The sequence below is a fragment of the Dipodomys merriami genome, unplaced genomic scaffold, assembly GCF_024711535.1.
Source record: "Dipodomys merriami isolate MVZ:Mamm:240054 unplaced genomic scaffold, mDipMer1.0.p SCAF_23, whole genome shotgun sequence".
Lineage (NCBI taxonomy): Eukaryota > Metazoa > Chordata > Mammalia > Rodentia > Heteromyidae > Dipodomys > Dipodomys merriami.
The window spans coordinates 24,790,117-24,810,044 of NW_027203715.1; positions in this window are offsets into that span (position 1 = coordinate 24,790,117).

Here is a 19,928-nt window from a genome sequence, read left to right on the forward strand (position 1 = left end):
TAGGGTGAGGGTTAGGATGAGGGTTAGGGTTAGGATTATGTTTAGGGTGAGGGCTAGTGGCAGGTGAGGTTTAGCGTTAGGGTTAGGGTGAGGTTTATGGGTAGGGTTAGGGTTAGGGTTAAGGTGAGGTTGAGGTTTAGGGTTAGAGTTAGGGTTAGAGTGAGGCTGAGGTTGAGGGTTAGGGTTAGTGTGAGGTTTAGTGTTAGGATTAGTGTTAGTGTTAGGGTTAGAGCGAGGGTTAAGTTGTGGGTGAGGTTTAGGCTTAGCGTTAGGATTAGGTTTAGGATGAGGGTGAGGATGAGTTTTAGGGTTAGGGTTAGGTTGAGGGTTAGGGTTAGGATTAGGGTTAGATTGAGGGTTAAATTTAGGGTTAGGGTGAGGGTAAGAATGAGGATTAGGGTTAGGATTAGCATTATGGTGAGGGCTAGGGTGAGGGTGAGGGTTAGGGTTAGTGTTAGATTAAGGTTTAGGGTTAGATTTAGCTTTAGGGTGAGGGTTAGGTTGAGGGTTAGGGTTACAGTGAGTGTGAGGGTGAGTGTTAGGGTAAGGGTTAGGGATAGGATTAGGGTTAGGGTGAGGGTGAGTGTTAGGATTAGGTTTAGGGTGAGGGTTAGTGTTAGGATTAGGGTTAGGATAAGGGTTAGGTTTAGGTTTAGGTTTGGGATAAGGGTTAGGGTGAGGGTGAGGTTTAGGTTTAGATTTTGGGTTAGTTTGAGGTTTAGTTCGGGGGTGAAGTTTAGGGTTAGTGTTAGGGTTAAGGTTAGGGTGAGGTTTAGGTTGAAGTTTAGGGTTATGGTTAGGGTTATGGTTAGGATTAGGGTGAGGGTGAGGGTTAGGTTGAGGATTAGGGTTAAGGTGAGAGTGAGGGTTAGGGTTACAGTGAGTGTTAGGGTGAGGATTAGGGTTAGGGTGAGGGTGAGTTTTAGGATTATGGTTAGGGTTAAGGTTAGGTTTAGGTTTAGGATTAGGGTTAGGGTGAGGCTGAAGTTTAGGGTTAGGGTTAGGTTTAGTTGGAGTGTTAGGTCAGGGGTTAAGGTTAGGTTTAGTGTTAGGGTTAAGGTTAGGGTGAGGGTTAGGATGAGGTTTAGGGTTAGGGTTAGGGTTAGTGTTAGGTGTAGGATTAGGTTGAGGGTGAGTGTGAGGATTAGGGTTAGGGTTAGACTTAGGTTTAGGGTTAGGCTTAGGGTGAGGGTAGAGGTGAGTATGAGGGTTAGGGTGATGGTTAGGGTTAGGGTGAGGGTTAGGGTTAGGATGAGGGTTAGGTTTAGGATTAGGGTTAGGGTGAGGGCTAGGGTTAGGTTGAGGATTAGAATAAGGTTTAGGGTTAGGGTGAGGGTTTGGGTGAGGATGAAGGTAAGGGTAAAGTTGAGGTTTAGGGTGAGGGTGAGGGTTAAGATAAGGGTGAGGTTTAGGTTTAGGATTAGGGTTAGAGTAAGGGGCCAGTTTAGGGTCAGGTTGATTGTAAGATTGAGGATTAGGGTTAGAGTTAGTGTGAGGTTTAGAGAGAGGATGAGGTTTAGGGTTAGGGTGAGGGTGAGGGTTAGAATTAAGGTTAGGGTGAGGGCTAGGGTGAGGGTGAGGGTTAGGGTTAGGTTTAGGGTGAGGGTGAGGGTGAGGTTTAGGGTTAGGGTTAGTGTTACAGTTAGGGTGCGTTTGAGGGTGAGTTTGAGGTTTAGGGATAAGGTTAGGTTTAGGATTAGGGTTCGATTGAGGGTGAGTGTGAGGGTTAGGGTGAAGGTTAGGCTTAAGCTTCTGGTTAGGCTGAGGGTGTGGGTGGGGTGAGGATTATGTTTAGGGTGATGGTTCGGGTTAGGTTTAGTGTTATTTTTAGGGTTTGGGTTAGAGTTACTGTGAGGGTGAATGTGCAAGTGAGGGTTAGGGTTAGGTTTAGGGTGGGGTTTAGGGTTAGGGTTAGGGTTAGGGTGAGGCTGAGGTTTAGGTTTAGAAATAGGGTTAGGGGCAGGGTTAGGGGGAGGGTTAGGCTTACGCTTAGGCTTAGGCTTAGCTCGAGCATGAGGGTTCGGGTTTAGGTTCGGGATAGGGTTAGGTTGAGAGTTAGGTTGAGGTTTAGGGTTAGGATAAGTTTAAGGGTGAGGGCTAGACTGAGGGTTAGGTTGAGGGTTATGGTTAGGGATAGGGTTAGGTTTAGGATTAGGGTTAAGTTGAGTGTGAGGGTTAGGATTAGTGTTAGGGTTAGGCTTAGAGTAAGAATGAGGTTTAGGGTTAGGGTTTGGGTTAGGATGAGTTTGAGGCTGAGGATTAGGGTTAGGTTTAGGGTTAGGTTTAGGGGTAGTGTTAGTGTTAGTGTTAGGGTTAGGGTTAGGGTTAGGGTGAGGTTTAGATATAGGGTCAGGGGGAGGGTTAGGGTGAGGGTTATGATTAGGGGTAGTGTAAGGTTTAGGTTGAGGGTGAGGGTTAGGTTGACGTTTAGGGATAGGGTTAGGGTTAGGGTCAGTTTGAGTCTTAGTGTTAGTGTTAGGGTTAGTGTTAGGGTGAGGGTAAGTGTTACGGTGAGGTTATGGGTTATGGTGACGGTTATGGTTAGGGTGATGGTTAGGGTTATGGTTAGGTTTATTGTTAGGTTTAGGTTTAGGGTTATGGTTACAGTGAGGGTGAGGGTGAGGGTTAGGGTTAGGGTTAGTTTGAGGTTTAGGGTTTGAGTTAGGGTTAGGGTTAGGGTGAGTGTGAGGGTGAGGTTTAGGGTTAGAGTTAGGGTTAGGGTGAAGCTTAGGGTTAGGGTTAGGGTGAGAGTTAGGGGGAGGGTAAGGATTATTGTTATGATTAGGGATAGGATTAGGGTTAGGATTAAGTTGAGGGTCAGTGTGTTTGTTAGGGTTAGGTCTAGGGTTAGGCTTAGGTTTAGGCTGAGGTTGAAGGTGATGCTTAGGGTTAGGGTTAGGGTTAGGGATAGGAGGAGGGTTAGGATTAGGATTAGGTTTAGGATTAGTGTTTCGGCAAGCGCTAGGTGAGGGTGAGGCTTAGGGTGAGAGTTAGGGTGAGGTTTATGGTTAGGGTTAGGCTTAGGGTGAGGGTGAGCGATATGGTTAGGGTTAGGCTTAGGCTTAAGGTTAGACTGAGGGTGAGGGTGGTGGTGAGGTTTAGGTTTAGGGTGAGTGTGAGGGTTATGGTTAGGTTGAGAGTTAGAGTTAGAGTTAGGGTTAGGGTGAAGGTTAAGGTTAGGGTTAGGGTGAGGGTAAGGATGAGGATTAGGTTTAGGATTAGGGTTAGGGTGAGGGCTAGGGTGAGTTTGAGGGTTAGGGTTAGTGTTAGATTAAGGTTTAGGGTTAGGGTTAGGGTTAGGGTGAGGATTAGGTTGAGGGTTAGGGTTAGAGTGAGGGTGAGGATTAGGGTTAGGGTGAGGGTTAGGATTAGGATTAGGGTTAGCTTGAGTGTGAGTATTAACATTAGGGTTAGGGTTAGGGTTAGGATTAGTGTTATTGTTAGGGTTAGTGTTACAGTTATTGTGAGGGTGAGGGTGAGGGTGAGGGTGAGGGTTAGGGTTAGGGTTAGGTTGAGGTTTAGGGTTAGGGATTAGGATTAGGGTTAGGGTGAGGGTGAGGTTTAGCGTTAGATTTAGGGTTAGTTGGAGGGTTAGGTCGAGGGTGAGCCTTAGGTTTAGTTTTAGGATTAAGTTTAGGGTGAGCGTTAGATTGAGGTTTAGGGTTACGGTTAGGGTCAGGGTTAGGATTAGGGTGAGGGTGAGGGTGAGTGTGAGGGTTAGGGTTAGGCTTAGGCTTAGGCTTAGGGTTAGGATGATGGTGAGGGTGGGTGTGAGGTTTAGGTTTAGGATGATGTTTAGGGTTAGGGTTAGTGTGAGGGTTAGGATTAGGATTAGGGTTAGGGTGAGGGCTAGGGTGAGGGTGAGGTTTAGGGTAAGGGTTATGCTTAGGCTTAGGGTTAGGCTGAGCTTGAGGTTGAGGGTGAGGGTTAGGGTTAGGATGATTGTTAGGTTCACAGTTAGGGTGAGTGTTAGGATGAGGTTTAGGGATAGAGTGAGTGTTAGGATGAGGTTTAGGGTTAGGGTGAAGGTTAGACTTAGGTTATGGTGAGGGTGAGGTTTAGGGGTACAGTTAGGGTTAGTATGAGGGTTAGGGTTAGGGTGCAGGTTAGCCTGGGAGTGACGGGAAGGGTAAAGCTGAGGGTTAGGCTGAGGGTGAGGGTTAAGGTAAGGGTGAGGGTTAGGGTTAGTGTGAGGGTGAGTGTTAACATTAGGGTGAGAGTGAGGGTTAGATTGAGGATTAGCTTTAGGTTTAGTGTGAGGTTTAGGGTAAGGATGATTGTTAGGGTTAGGGTGAAGGCTAGGGTGAGTGTGAGGGTTAGGGTTAGTGTTAGGGTGAGGGTAAATTTTAGGGTGAGGTTAAGGTTAGGGTGAGGGTTATGGTTAGAGTGAGTGTTAGGTTTAGGGTTAGGTGTATTGTTAGGTTTCAGGGTAGGGTTACTGTTACTGTGAGGGTGAGCATGAGGATTAGTTTAGGGTTAGGATGAGGTTTTGGTTTAGGGTTAGGGTTAGGGTTAGGGTGAGGGTTAGGGCTAGGGTTAGGCTTAGGTTTAGGCTTAGGCTTAGGCCAAGCATGAGGGTGAGTGTTCCGCTTAGGGTCTGGGTGAGTGTTAGGGTTAGATTGAGAGTTAGGTTGAGGTTTAGGGTTAGGATAAGTTTAAGTGTGAGGGCTAGGCTGAGGGTTAGGGTGAGGGTTAGGGTTAGGGATAGGGTTAGGTTTAGGATTAGGGTTAGGGTAAGTGTGAGGGTTAGCATTAGGTTTAGGGTTAGGCTTAGACTTAGGATGAGGTTTAGGGTTAGAGTTTGGGTTAGGATGAGTTTGAGGCTGAGGATTAGGGTTAGGTTTAGGGTTAGGTTTAGGGGTAGTGTTAGTGTTAGGGTTAGGGTTAGGGTTAGGGTGAGGGTGAGGTTTAGATATAGGGTTAGTGGGAGGGATAGGGTGAGGGTTAGGGTTAGGGGTAGTGTTAGGTTTAGGTTGAGGGTGAGGGTTAGGTTGAGGTTTAAGGGTAGTGTTAGGGTTAGGGTCAGTGTGAGGGATAGTGTTAGTGTTAGGGTTAGTGTTAGGGTGAGGGTAAGTGTTAGGGTGAGGTTATGGGTTAGGGTGACGGTTATGGTTAGAGTGAGGGTTAGGGTTAGGGTTAGGGTTATTGTTAGGTTTAGGTTTAGGGTTACGGTTAGGGTGAGGTTGAAGGTGAGGGTTAGGGTTAGGGTTAGGTTGAGGTTTAGGGTTTGGGTTAGGGTTAGATTTAGGGTTAGGGTGAGGGTGAGGTTTAGGTTTAGGGTGACGCTTAGGGTTAGGGTTAGGGTCAGAGTTAGGGGAGGGTAAGGGTTAGTATTAGGGTTAGGGATAGGATTATGTTTAGGGTTAAGGTGAGGGTCATTGTGTTTGTTAGGGTTAGGTCTAGATTTAGGCTTAGATTTAGGCTGAGGGTGAGGGTGAAGTTTTAGGGTTAGGGTTAGGATTAGGGTTAGGGGGAGGGATAGGATTAGGGTTAGGGTTAGGATTAGGGTTTCAGCAAGCGCTAGGGTGAGGGTGAGGCTTAGGGTTAGAGTTAGGGTGAGGTTTATGGTTAGGGTTAGGGTTAGGATGAGGGTGAGGTTTAGGGTTGGAGTTAGGGTTAGGGTGAGGCTGAGGGTGAGGGTTAGGGTTAGGGTTAGTGTTAGGTTTAGGTTTAGGGATAGGATGAGGGTTAGGGTGAGGGTTAGGGTTAGGTTTAGGGTTAGGGTTAGTCTGAGGGTGAGGATGAGGGTGAGGGTTAGGTTGAGGAATAGGGTTAGGGTTAGGGTGAGGGCTAGAGTTGGGTCAGGGTTAGGGATAGGGTTACCGTGAGGTTTACGGTTACGGTGATGGTTAGGGTTAGTGTGAGGGTTAGTGTTAGGGTTAGGGTTATTGTTAGGGTTAGGGTAAGTGTTAGGGTGAGGGTTAGGTTTAGGGTGAGGGTTATGGTTAGAGTGAGGGTTATGGTTATGGTTAAGGTTATTGTTAGGGTTAGGGTTACGATTAAGGTGAGGGTGAGGGTGAGGGTTACAGTTAGGTTTAGGATGAGGTTTAGGTTTAGGGTTAGGGATAGAATTAGGGTTAGGGTGACAGTGAGGTTTAGGGTTAGAGTTAGGGTTTGTGATAGGGTTAGGGTTAGGTTGAGGGTTACGGTTTGTTTTAGGCTTAGGCTTAGGCTTAGGCTGAGCATGAGGGTGAGGGTTAGGGTTAGGGTGATGATTCTCTTTAGGATTAGTGTTATTGTTAGTTTTAGGGTTAGAGTTACGGTGAGGGCGCAGGTGCAGGTGAAGTTTAGGTTTAGGCTTAGGGTGGGGTTTACAGTTAGGGTTAGGATTAGGGTTAGGTTGAGGGTGAGGTTTAGGTTTAGATTTAGGTTTAGTGTTAGGGTGAAGTTTAGTGTTAGAGTTAGGGTTAGGGTGAGGCTGAGGGTGAGAGTTAGGTTTAGGATTAATGTTAGGGTTAGGCTTAAGGGGAGGGTTAGGTTGAGGGTGAGGGTTAGGGTTAGGGTTAGGAGTAGGATTAGGGTTAGTGTTAGGGTGAGTGTGAGGGTTAGGGTTAGGGTTAGGGATAGGCTTAGGGTTAGGCTGAGGTTGAGGGTTAGGGTTAGGGTTAGTGTGAGGTATAGAGTTAGGGTTAGGGTGAGTGTTAGGGTTAGGTTTAGGGTTAGGCTGAGGATTAGGCTCAGGATGAGGGTGTGGGTTAGGGTTAGAATGAGGGTTAGGGGAGGGTAAGGGTTAGTGTTAGGGTTAGGGATAGGATTAGGTTTATGGTTAGGGTGAGGGTCATTGTGTTTGTTAGGGTTAGGTCTAGAGTTAGGCTTAGGTTTAGGCTGAGGGTGAGGGTGATGGTTATTGTTAGGGTTAGGGTTATTTTTAGGATTAGGGTAAGTGTTAGGGTGAGGGTTAGGTTTAGGGTGAGTGTTATGGTTATGGTGAGGTTTAGGGTTATGGTTAAGGTTATTGTTAGGGTTAGGGTTACGGTTAAGTTGAGGGTGAGGGTGAGGTTTACGGTTAGGTTTAGGATGAGGTTTAGGTTTAGGGTTAGGGATAGAATTAGGGTTATGCTGACAGTGAGGTTTGGGTTTAGTGTTAGGGTTTGTGATAGGGTAAGTTTTACGGTGAGGGTTAGGCTTAGGCTTAGGCTTAGGCCGAGCATGAGGGTGACTTTTAGGGTTGGGGTGATGGTTCTGTTTATAATTAGTGTTATTGTTCATGTTAGGGTTAGAGTTACGGTGAGGGTTAGCGTTAGGGTGACATTTAGGGTTAGGGTTAGGGTTAGGGTTAGGGTGAGGGTGAGGTTTACGATTAGAGTTAGGGCTAGGGTGAGGCTGAAATTGAGGGTTAAGTTCAGGGTTAGTGTTAGAGTTAGGGTTAGTGTGAGGGTTATGTTGAGGGTGAGGGTTAGGCTTAAGGTTAGGATTAGGATTAGCATAAGGGTTAGGGTGAGTGTGAGGGTTAGGGTTAGGGTTAGGCTTAGGGTGAGGTTGAGAGTGAGGGTTAGGATTAGGTTTACGGTGAGAGTTAGGGTTCGGTTAAATTTAGGGTTAGGGTGAGGGTTAGGGTTATGTTTATGGTGAGCTTGAGTTTTAGGGTAAGGTTGAGGCTTAAGCTTAGGATTAGGTTTAGGGTAAGGGTTAAGGTTAGGGTTACGGTGAGGTTAAGAATGAAGATTAGGGATAGGGTGAGGGCTAGGTTGAGGGTGAGGTTTAGGGTTAGTGTTAGATTAAGGTTGAGGGTTAGAGTTAGGGTTAGGGTGAGGGTTAGGGTGAGGATGATGGTAAGGGTAAAGGTGAGGTTTAGGCTGAGGTTGAGGGTTAGGGTGAGGGTTAGTGTTTGGTTTAGGGTTAAGGTAAGGGTGAGGGTTAGGGTCAGGCTGGTTGTTAGATTGAGGATTAGGATTAGGGTTAGTGTGAGGTGTAGGGTGAGGATGTGGGTTAGGGTTAGGGTGAAGGTGAGGGTTAAATTAGGGTTAAGGTGAGGGCAAGGGTGAGGGTGAGTGTTAGGGTTAGGGTTAGGGTTAGGGTGAGGGTTTGGGTTATGGGGAGGGTTAGGATGAAGCTAGGGTTAGGATTAGGGTAAGGGTGAGGGTGAGTGTGTGTGTTAGGGTTAGGTTTAGGTTTACGGTTAGGGTTAGGCTTAGGCTGAGCATGAGTGTTCGGGTATAGGTTCGGGTTCGGGTTCGGGTTAGGGTTAGGTTGAGAGTTAGGTTGAGGTTTAGGGTTAGGATAAGTTTAAGGGTGAGGGCTAGGCTGAGGGTTCGGTTGAGGGTTAGGGTTATGGATAGGGTTAGGTTTAGGATTAGGGTTAAGGTGAGTGTGAGGGTTAGGATTAGGGTTAGGGTTAGGCTTAGAGTTACAATGAGGTTTAGGGTTAGGGTTTGGGTTAGGATGAGTTTGAGGCTGAGGATTAGGGTTAGGTTTAGGGTTAGGTTTAGGGGTAGTGTTAGTGTTAGGGTTAGGGTTAGGGTTAGGGTTAGGGTGAGGTTTAGATATAGGGTCAGGGGGAGGGTTAGGGTGAGGTTTAGGGTTAGGTGTAGTGTTAGGTTTAGGTTGAGGGTGAGGCTTGGGTTGACGTTTAGGGTTAGGGTTAGGGTCAGGGTCAGTTTGAGGGTTAGTGTTAGTGTTAGTGTTAGTGTTAGGGTGAGGGTAAGTGTTAGGGTGAGGTTATGGGTTATGGTGACTGTTATGGTTAGGATGAGGGTTAGGGTTAGGGTTAGGTTATTGTTAGGTTTAGGTTTAGGGTTATGGTTATGGTGAGTGTGAGGATGAGGTTTTGGGTTAGGGTTAGGTTGAGGTTTAGAGTTTGGGTTAGGGTTAGGGTTAGGGTGAGGGTGAGGTTTAGGGGTAGAGTTAGGGTTAGGGTGATGCTTCAGGTTAGGGTTAGTGTGAGAGTTAGGGGGAGGGTAAGTGTTAGTGTTAGGGTTAGGGATAGGATTAGGGTTAAGGTGAGGGTCAGTGTGTTTGTTAGGGTTAGGTCTAGGGTTAGTCTTAGGTTTAGGCTGAGCGTGAGGGTGATGGTTAGGGTTAGGGTTAGGGATAGGGGGAGGGTTAGGATTAGGGTTAGGGTTAGGATTAGGGTTAGGGCAAGGGCTAGGGTGAGGGTGAGGTTTAGGGTTAGAGTTAGGGTGAGGTTTATGGTTAGGGTTAGGGTTAGGGTGAGGGTGAGGTTTAGGGTTAGAGTAAGGGTTAGGGTGAAGCTATGGGTGAGGGTTAGGGTTAGGGTTAGTGTTAGCTTTAGGGTTAGGATTAGGGTGAGAATTAGGGTGAGGGTTTCGGTTAGGTTTAGCATTAGGTTTAGGCTGATGGTGAGCGTGAGAGTGAGGGATAGGGTGAGGATGAGGGTTAGGGTTAGAGTGAGGGCTACGGTTGTGTGAGCGTTAGGGATTGGGTTAGCGTGAGTTTTAGGGTTAGGGTGATGGTTAGTGTTAGTGTGAGGGTTAGTGTTAGGGTTAGGGTTATTGTTAGGGTTAGGGTAAGTGTTAGGGTGAGGGTAAGTGTTAGAGTGAGGGTTATGTTTAGTGTGAGGATTAGGGTTATGGTTAAGGTTATTGTTAGTGTTAGGTTTAGGTTTATGGTGAGGGTGAGGGTGAGGGTTACATTTAGGGTTAGGTTGAGGGTTAGGTTTAGGGTTAGGGATAGAATTAGGGTTAGGGTGACAGTGAGGTTTAGGGTTAGAGTCAGAGTTTGAGATAGGGTTAGGGTTAGGGTGAGGGTTAGCGTTAGGGTTAGGCTTAGGCTTAGGCTTTGGCCGAGCATGAGGGTGAGGGTTAGGGTTAGGGTGATGTTTCTCGTTAGGATTAGTGTTATTGTGAGTGTTAGGGTTAGAGTTTCGGTGAGGGAGAGGGTGCAGGTGAGGGTTAGTGTTAGGGTTAGGCTGGGGTTTACGGTTAGGATTAGGGTTAGTGTTAGGGTGAGGCTGAGGGTGAGGGATAGTGTTAGGATTAATTTTAGGGTTAGGCTTAAAGTGAGGGTTAGGTTGAGGTTTAGGGTAAGGGTTAGGGTTAGGAGTAGGATTAGGGTTAGGGTTAGGGTGAATGTGAGGGTTAGGGTGAGGGTTAGGCTTAGGTTGAGGGTTAGGCTTATGGGGAGGTTTAGGATTAGGGTTAGGTTTAGGATTAGGGTTAGGGTGAGGGTGAGTGTGTGTGTTAGGGTTAGGTTTAGGGTTAGGCTTAGGGTTAAGCTGAGGGTGAGTTTGAGGTTTAGGGTTAGGGTTAGGGTTAGGGTTAGGGTAAGAGTTAGGAGGACAGTTAGGAAGAGGGATAGGGTTAGGTTAGGGTTTGGTGAGGTCTAGGGTTAGGGTGAGGTTTAGGTTTAGGTTTGGGGTGAGGGTTAGGGTTAGGGTATGTGTGAGAGTTATGGTTCGGTTTAATTTTAGGGTTAGGTTGACCGTTAGGATAAAGGTTATGGTGAAGGTGAGGATTAGGGTTCGGTTGAGGGTTAGGGTTCGAATTAGGGGTTGAGTGAGGATGACGCTGAGGGTTAGGTTTAGTGTTACGGTGAGGGTTAGGATGAGGGTTACAGTTAGGATTAGGGTGAGGGTGAGGGCTAGGGTGAGGGTGAGGTTTAGGGTTAGGGTTAGGGTGAGGTTTAGGGTTAGGTTTAGTGTTAGGGTTAGGGTGAGTGTAAGGTTTAGGGTTAGAGTTAGGGTTAGGGTGAGGCTGAGTTTGAGGGTTAGGGTTAGTGTTAGTGTTAGATTTAGGGTTAGGGTGAGGTTTAGGTTGAGTGGGAAGGTTAGGCTTAGGGTTACGATTAGGTTTAGGGTAAGGGTGAGGGTGAGTGTGAGCGATTTGGTTAGGGTTAGGTTTAGGCTTAGGGTTAGATTGAGGCTGAGGTTGGGGGTGAGCATTAGGTTTAGGGTGAGTGTGAAGGTTAGGGTTAGGTGGAGGGTTAGGGTTAGGGTTATGGTGAGCGTGAGGGTTAGGGTTAGGTTGAGAGTTAGGGTTAGAGTTAGGGTTAGGGTGAGGGTTAAGGTTAGGGTTAGGGTGAGGGTAAGGGTGAGGATTAGGGTTAGGGTGAGGGCTAGGGTGAGGTTGAGGGTTAGGGTTAGAGTTAGATTAAGGTTTAGGGTTAGGGTTAGGGTGAGTATTAGGTTGAGTGTTAGGTTACAGTGAAGGTGAGGATTAGGGTTAGGGTGAGGGTTAGGTTTAGGGTTAGGCTTAGTCTTAGGCTTAGACTTAGGCTGAGCATGAGGGTGAGGGTTCGGGTTCAGGTCCGAGTGAGGGTTAGGGTTAGGTTCAGAGTTAGGTTGAGGTTTAGGGTTAGAATAAGTTTAAGGGTGAGGGCTAGGCTGAGGGTTAGAGTGAGTGTTAGGGTTAGGGATAGGGTTAGGTTTAGGATTAGAGTTAGGGTGAGTGTGAGGGTTAGGATTAGGGTTAGGGTTAGGCTTAGATTTAGGATGAGGTTTAGGGTTAGGGTTTTTTTAGGGTGAGGTTGAGGCTGAGGATTAGGGTTAGGTTTCTGGTTAGATTTAGGGGTAGTGTTAGTGTTAGGGTTAGGGTTAGGGTTAGGGTGAGGGTTAGGATTAGATATATGGTTAGGGGGAGGCATAGGGTGAGGTTAGGGTTAGGGGTAGGGTTAGGTTTAGGTTGAGGGTGAGGGTTAAGTTGAGGTTTAAGGGTAGTGTTACGGTTAGGGTCAGTGTGAGGGATAGTGTTAGTGTTAGGGTTAGTGTTAGGGTGAGGGTACGTGTTAGGGTGAGGTTATGGGTTAGAGTGATGATTAAGGTCAGGGTTAGGGTTATTGTTAGGTTTAGGTTTAGGGTTACGGATACAGTGAGGGTGAGGGTGAGGGTTAGGGTTAGGGTTAGGTTGAGGTTTAGGGTTTGGGTTAGGGTTAGATTTAGGGTTAGGGTGAGGGTGATGTTTAGGGTTAGGGTGACGCTTAGGGTTAGGGTTAGGGTCAGAGTTAGGGGAGTCTAAGGGTTAGTGTTAGGGTTAGGTATAGGATTATGTTTAGGTTAAGGTGAGGGTCAGTGTGTTTGTTAGGGTTAGGTCTAGATTTAGGCTTAGATTTAGGCTGAGTGTGAGGGTGATGTTTTAGGGTTAGGGTTAGGTTTAGGGTTAGCGGGAGGGATAGGATTAGGGTTAGGGTTAGGATTAGGGTTTCGGCAAGCGCTAGGGTGAGGGTGAGGCTTAGGCTTAGAGTTAGGGTGAGGTTTGTGGTTAGGGTTAGGGTTAGGGTGATGGTGAGGTTTAGGGTTAGAGTTAGGGTTAGGGTGAGGCTGAGGGTGAGGGTTAGGGTTAGGGTTAGTGTTAGGGTTAGGTTTAGGGTTAGTGTGAGGGTTAGTGTGAGTGTTAGGGTTAGTTTTAGGGTTAGGGTTAGGCTGAGGGTGAGGGTTAGGGTTACAGTTAGGGTGAGGGCTAGGTTTGGGTGAGGGTTAGGGATAAGTTTAGCGTGAGGTTTAGGGTTACGGTGATAGGGTTAGTGTGAGGGTTTGTGTTAGGGTTAGGGTTATTGTTAGGGTTAGGGTAAGTGTTAGGGTGAGGTTTAGGTTTAGGGTGAGGGTTATGCTTAGGGTGAGTGTTAGGGTTATGATTAAGGTTATTGTTAGCGTTAGGGTTACGGTTAAGGTGAGGTGAGGGTGAGGGTTACGGTTAGGGTTAGGATCAGGTTTAGGTTTAGGGTTAGGGATAGAATTAGGGTTAGGGTGACAGTTAGGTTTAGGGTTAGAGTTAAAGTTTGTGATAGGGTTAGGGTTAGGGTGAGGGTTAGGTTTAGGCTTAGGCTTAGGCTTAGGCTTAGGCCGAGCATGAGGGTGAGGTTTAGGGGTAGGGTGATGTTTCTGTTTAGGATTAGTGTTATTGTTAGTGTTAGGGTTAGAGTTACAGTGAGGGTGAGGGTGCAGGTGAGGGTTAGTGTTAGGGTTACGGTGGGGTTTACGGTTAGGGTTAGGATTACGTTTAGGTTTAGGGTGAGGTTTAGGTTTAGATTTAGGTTTAGTGTTAGGGTGAGGTTTTGTGTTAGAGTTAGGGTTAGGGTGAGGCTGAGGTTGAGGGTTAGGTTTAGAATTAATGTTAGGTTTAGGCTTAAGGTGAGGTTTAGTTTGAGGGTGAGGGTTAGGGTTAGGGATAGGAGTAGGATTAGGGTTAGGATTAGGGTGAGTGTGAGGGTTAGGGTTAGGGTTAGGGATAGGCTTAGGGTTAGGCTGAGGTTGAGGGTTAGAGTTAGGGTTAGTTTGAGGTATAGGGTTAGGGTTAGGATGAGTGTTAGCGTTATGTTTAGGGTTAGGCTGAGGATTAGGCTGAGCATGAGGATGTATGTTAGGGTTAGGATGAGGGTTAGGGGAGGGTAAGTGTTAGTGTTAGGGTTAGGGATAGGATTAGGTTTAGGGTTAGGGTGAGGGTCAGTGTGTTTGTTAGGGTTAGGTCTAGAGTTAGGCTTAGGTTTAGGCTGAGGGTGAGGGTGATGGTTAGTGTTAGGGTTAGGGTTATTTTTAGGGTTAGGGTAAGTGTTAGGGTGAGGGTTAGGTTTAGGGTGAGGGTTATGGTTAGGGTGAGGTTTAGGGTTATGTTTAAGGTTATTGTTAGGTTTAGGGTTACGGTTAAGGTGAGGTTGACTGTGAGGGTTACGGTTAGGGTTAGGATGAGGTTTAGGTTTAGGGTTAGGGATAGAATTAGGGTTATGCTGAGAGTGAGGTTTAGGTTTATTGTTAGGGTTTGTGATAGGGTTAGGGTTAGGGTGAGGGTTAGGGTTAGGCTTAGGCTTAGGCTTAGGCTTAGGCCGAGCATGAGGGTGACGTTTTGGGTTAGATTGTTGGTTCTGTTTAGAATTAGTGTTATTGTTAGTGTTAGGGTTAGAGTTACGGTGAGGGTTAGCGTTAGGGTGCCATTTAGGGTTAGGGTTAGGGTTAGGGTTAGGGTGAGGGTGACGTTTACGATTAGAGTTAGGGCTAGGGTGAGGCAGGAAATTGTGGGTTACGTTTAGGGTCAGTGTTAGAGTTAGGGTTAGTGTGAGGGTTATGTTGAGGGAGAGGGTTAGGCTTAAGGTTAGGATTAGGATTAGCATAAAGGTTAGGGTGAGTGTGAGGGTTAGGGTTAGGGTTAGGCTTAGGGTTAGGCTTAGGGTGAGGTTGAGAGTGAGGGTTAGGATTAGGTATACGGTGAGATTTAGGGTTCGGTTAAATTTAGGGTTAGGGTGAGGGTTAGGGTTAGGTTTATGGTGAGGTTGAGTTTTAGGGTAAGGTGGAGGCTTAAGGTTAGGATTAGGTTTAGGGTAAGGGTTAAGTTTAGGGTTACGGTGAGGTTAAGAATGAAGATTAGGGATAGGGTGAGGGCTAGGTTTAGGGTGAGGTTTAGGGTTAGTGTTAGATTAAGGTTGAGGGTTAGAGTTAGGGTTATGGTGAGGGTTAGGTTGAGGGTTAGGGTTACAGTGAGGGTGAGGGTTACGGTTAGGTTGAGGGTTAGGGTGAGGATGATGGTAAGGGTAAAGGTGAGGTTTAGCCTGAGGTTCAGTGTTAGGGTGAGGGTTAGTGTTTGGTTTAGGGTTAAGGTAAGGGTGAGGGTTAGGATCAGGCTGGTTGTTAGATTGAGGATTAGGGTTAGGGTTAGTGTGAGGTGTAGGGTGAGGATGTGGGTTAGGGTTAGGGTGAAGTTGAGGGTTAAATTAGGGTTAAGGTGAGGGCTAGGGTGAGGGTGAGTGTTAGGGTTAGGGTTAGGGTTAGGGTGAGGGTTGGGATTATGGGGAGGGTTAGGATGAGGGTAGGGTTAGGATTAGGGTTAGGGTGAGGTTGAGTGTGTGTGTTAGGGTTAGGTTTAGGGTTAGGCTTAGGGTTAGGCTTAGGCCGAGCATGAGGGTTCGGGTATGGGTTTGGGTTCCGGTTCGGGTTAGGGTTAGGTTGAGAGTTAGGTTGAGGTTTAGGGTTAGGATAAGTTTAAGGGTGAGGGCTAGGCTGAGGATTAGGTTGAGGGTTAGGGTTAGGGATAGGGTTAGGTTTAGGATTAGGGTTAAGGTGAGTGTGAGGTTTAGGATTAGGTTTAGGGTTAGGCTTAGAGTTAGAATGAGGTTTAGGTTTCGAATTTGCGTTAGGATGAGGTTGAGGCTGTGGATTAGGGTTAGGTTTAGGGGTAGTGTTAGTGTTAGGGTTAGGGTTAGGGTTAGGGTTAGGGTGAGGTTTAGATATAGGGTCATGGGGAGGGTTAGGGTGAGGGTTAGGGGTAGGGGTAGTGTTAGATTTAGGTTTAGGGTTAGGGTTAGGTTGACGTTTAGTGTTAGGGTTAGGGTTAGGGTCAGTTTGAGGGTTAGTGTTAGTTTTCGGGTTAATGTTAGGGTGAGGGTAAGTGTTAGGGTGAGGTTATGGGTTATGGTGACTATTATGGTTAGGGTGAGGGTTAGGGTTAGGGTTAGGGTTATTGTTAGGTTTACGTTTAGGGTTATGGTTACGGTGAGGGTGAGGATGAGGGTTTGGTTTAGGGTTAGGGTGAGGGTGAGGGTGAGGTTTAGGGGTAGAGTTAGGGTTAGGGTGACGCTTCGGTTTAGGGTTAGGGTGAGAGTTAGGGGGAGCGTAAGTGTTAGTGTTAGGGTTAGGGATAGGATTAGGGTTAGGGTGAAGGTGAATGTCAGTGTGTTTGTTAGGGTTAGGTTTAGGGTTAGGCTTAGGTTTAGGCTGAGGGTGAGTGTGATGGTTAGGGTTAGGTTTAGGGTTAGGAATAGGGGGAGAGTTAGGATTAGGGTTAGGGTTAGGATTAGGGTTAGGTCAAGGGCTAGGTTGACAGTGAGGTTTAGGGTTAGAGTTAGCGTGAGGTTTATGGTTAGGGTTAAGTTTAGGGTGAGGGTGAGGTTTAGGGTTGCAGTTAGGGTTAGGGTGAAGCTCAGGGTGAGGGTGAGGGTTAGGGTTAGTGTTAGCTTTAGGGTTAGGATTAGGGTGAGGATTAGGGTGAGGGTTACGGTTAGGTTTAGCGTTAGGGTTAGGCTGAGGGTGAGCGTGAGAGTGAGGTTTAGGGTGAGGATGAGGGTTAGGGTTAGGGTGAGATCTAGGGTTGTGTGAGGGTTAGGGATTGGGTTAGCGTGAGGTTTAGGGTTAGGGTGATGGTTAGTGTTAGTGTGATGGTTAGTGTTAGGGTTAGGGTTATTTAAAGGGTTACGGTAAGTGTTAGGGTGAGGGTAAGGGTTAGGGTGAGGGTTAGGTTGAGCGTTAGGACCAAGGTTATGGTGAAGGTGAGGGTTAGGTTTGGGTTGAGGGTTAGGGTTCGGATTAGGGGTTGATTGAGGGTGACGGTGAGGGTTAGGTTTAGTGTTAGGGTGAGGGTTAGGATGAGGGTTACAGTTAGGATTAGGGTGAGGGTGAGGTTTAGGGTTAGGGTTAGGGTGAGGTTTAGGGTTAGGTTTAGTGTTAGGGTTAGGGTGAGTGTAAGGTTTAGGGTTAGAGCTAGGGTTAGGGTGAAGCTGAGTTTGAGGTTTAGGTTTAGTGTTAGATTTAGGGTTAGGGTGAGGTTTAGTTTGAGTGTGAGGTTTAGGCTTAGGGTTAGGATTAGGTTTAGGATAAGGGTTCGGGTGAGTGTGAGCGATATGGTTAGGGTTCGGTTTAGGCTTAGGGTTAGATTGAGGGTGAGGGTGGGGGTGAGGGTTAGGTTTACGTTGAGTGTGAGGCTTAGGGTTAGGTTGAGGGTTAGGGTTAGGGTTACGGTGAGCGTGAGGGTTAGGGTTAAGTTGAGAATTACGGTTAGAGTTAGGGTTAGGGTGAGGGCTAAGGTTTGGGTTAGGGTGAGGGTAAGGATGAGGATTAGGGTTAGGATTAGGGTTAGGGTGAGGGCTAGGGTGAGGTTGAAGGTTAGGGTTAGTGTTAGATTATGATTTAGGTTTAGGGTTAGGGTTAGGGTGAATATTAGGTTGAGGGTTAAGGTTACAGTGAAGGTGAGGATTAGGGTTAGGGTGAGGGTTAGGGTTAGGGTTAGGCTTAGGCTTAGGCTTAGTCTTAGGCCGAGCATGAGGGTGAGGGTTCGTGTTCGGGTCCGGGTGAGGGTTAGGATTAGGTTGAGAGTTACGTTGAGGTTTAGGGTTAGGATAAATTTAAGGGTGAGGGCTAGGCTGAGGGTTAGGGTGAGGGTTATGGTTAGGGATATGGTTAGGTTTAGGATTAGGGTTAGGGTGAGTGTGAGTGTTAGGATTAGGGTTAGGGTTAGGCTTAGAGTTAGGATGAGGTTTAGGGTTTGGGTTTGGGTTAGGGTGAGGTTGAGGCTGAGGATTAGGGTTAGGTTTAGGGTTAGGTTTAAGGGTAGTGTTAGTGTTAGGGTTAGGGTTAAAGTTAGGGTGAGGGTTAGGTTTAGATATAGGGTTAAGGGGAGGGATAGGGTGAGGGTTAGGGTTAGGGGTAGTGTTAGGTTTAGGTTGAGGGTGAGGGTTAGGTTGAGGTTTAAGATTAGGGTTAGGTTTAGGGTCAGTGTGAGGGATAGTGTTAATATTAGGGTTAATGTTAGGGTGAGGGTAATTGTTAGGGTGAGGTTTGGGATGGGGTGACGGTTATGGTTAGGGTGAGGTTTAGGTTAGGGTTAGGGTTATTGTTAGGTTTAGGTTTAGGGTTACGGTTACAGTGAGGGTGAGGGTGGGGGTTAGGTTTAGGGTTAGGTTGAGGTTTAGGGTTTGGGTTAGGGTTAGATTTAGGGTTAGGGTGAGGGTGAGGTTTAGGGTTAGGGTGATGCTTAGGGTTAGGGTTAGGGTCAGAGTTAGGGGAGGGTAAGGGTTAGTTTTTGGGTTAGGGATAGGATTAGGTTTAGGGTTAAGGTGAGGGTCAGTGTGTTTGTTAGGGTTAGGTCTAGATTTAGGCTTAGTTTTAGGCTGAGGGTGAGGGTGATGGTTAGGGTTAGGGTTAGGGTTAGGGTGAGGGTTAGGATTAGGGTTAGGGTTAGGATTAGGGTTTCAGCAAGCGCTAGGGTGAGGGTGAGGCTTAGGGTTAGAGTTAGGGTGAGGTTTATGGTTAGGGTTAGGGTTAGGGTGAGGGTGAGTTTAAAGGTTAGAGTTAGGGTTTGCGTGAGGTTGAGGGTGAGGGTTAGGGTTAGGGGTAGTGTAAGGTTTAGGATGAGGGTTAGGGTGAGGGTTAGGGTGAGGGTTATGTTTAGGGTTAGGGTTAGGCTGGGGGTGAGGATGAGGGTGAGGGTTAGTGTGAGGATTAGGTTTAGGGTTAGGGTGAGGGCTAGGGTTGGGTGAGGGTTAGGGATGGGGTTAGCGTGAGGTTTAGGGTTATGGTGATGGTTAGATTTAGTGTGAGGGTTAGTGTTAGGGTTAGGTTTATTGTTAGGTTTAGGGTAAGTGTTAGGGTGAGGTTTAGGTTTAGGGTGAGGGTTATTGTTATGGTTATGTTGAGGGTTAAGATTATGGTTAAGGTTATTGTTAGGGTTAGGGTTACGGTTAAGGTGAGGGTTAGGGTGAGGGTTACGGTTAGGGTTAGGATGAGATTTAGGTTTAGGGTTAAGATTGAATTAGGGTTAGAGTGACAGTGAGGTATAGGGTTAGAGTTAGGGTTTGTGATAGGTTTAGGTTTAGGGTGAGAGTTAGGCTTAGGCTTAGGCTTAGGCTTAGGCTTAGGCCGAGCATGAGGGTGAGGGTTAGGGTTAGGGCGATGGTTCTGTTTAGGATTAGTGTTATTGTTAGTGTTAGGGTTAGAGTTACGGTGAGGGTGAGGGTGCAGGTGAGGGTTAGGGTTAGGTTTAGGTTGGGTTTTACTGTTTGTGTTAGGGTTAGGGTTAGGTTGAGGGTGAGGTTTAGGGTTAGATTTAGGGTTAGTGTTAGGATAAGTTTTAGTGTTAGAGTTTGGGTTAGGGTGAAGCGGAGGGTGAGGGTTAGGGTTAGGATTAATGTTAGGGTTAGGCTTATGGTGAGGGTTAGGTTGAGGGTGAGGGTTAGGTTTAGGGTTAGGAATAGGATTAGGGTTAGGATTAGGGTGAGTGTGAGGGTTAGGGTTAGGGTTAGGTTTAGGCTTAGTTTTAGGCTGAAAGTGAGGGTTAGGATTAGGGTTAGGCTTAGGATTAGGCTGAGGGTGAGGGTGTGGGTTAGGTTTAGGATAAGGGTTAGGGTTAGGGTTTGGGTTAGGGTGAGGTTGAGGCTGAGGATTAGGTTTAGGTTTAGGGTTAGGTTTAGGGGTAGTGTTAGTGTTAGTGTTAGGTTTATTGTTAGGGTGAGGGTGAGGTTTAGATATAGGGTTATGGGGAGGGATACGGTGAGGTTTAGTGTTAGGGGTAGTTTTAGGTTTAGGTTGAGGGTGAGGGATAGCTTGAGGTTTAAGGTTAGGGTTAGGGTTAGGGTTAATGTGAGGGATAGTGTTAGTTTTATGGTTAGTGTTAGGGTGAGGGTAATTATTAGGGTGAGGTTTTGGGTTAGGGTGAGGGTTAGGGTTAGGGTTAGGGTAATTGTTAGGTTTAGGTTTAGGTTACATTTACGGTGAGGGTGAGGGTGAGGGTTAGGGTTAGGGTTATGTTGAGGTTTAGGGTTTGGGTTAGGGTTAGATTTAGGGTTAGGGTGAGGGTGAGGTTTAGGTTTAGGGTGACGCTTAGGGTTAGGGTTAGGGTGAGAGTTAGGCGAGGGTAAGTGTTAGTGTTAGGGTTAGGGATAGGATTAGGTTGAGGTTTAGGGTGAGGGTCAGTGTGTTTGTTAGGGTTAGGTATAGAGTTAGGCTTAGGTTTAGGCTGAGGGTGAGAGTGATGGTTAAGGTTAGGGTTAGGGTTAGGGTTAGGGGGAGGGTTAGGATTAGGGTTAGGGTTAGGATTAGGGTTAGGGAAAGCACTAGGGTGAGGGTGAGGCTTAGGGTTAGAGTTAGGGTGAGGTTTATGGTTAGCGTTAGGCTTAGGGTGAGGGTGAGGTTTAGGGTTAGATTTAGGGTTAGGGTGAGGCTGAGGGTGAAGTTTAGGTTTAGGGTTAGTTTGAGGTTTAGCGTTGGGGTTGGGTTAGATTTAGGGTTAGGGTGAGAGTGATGTTTAGGTTTAGAATTTCATTTAGGGTGACGCTTA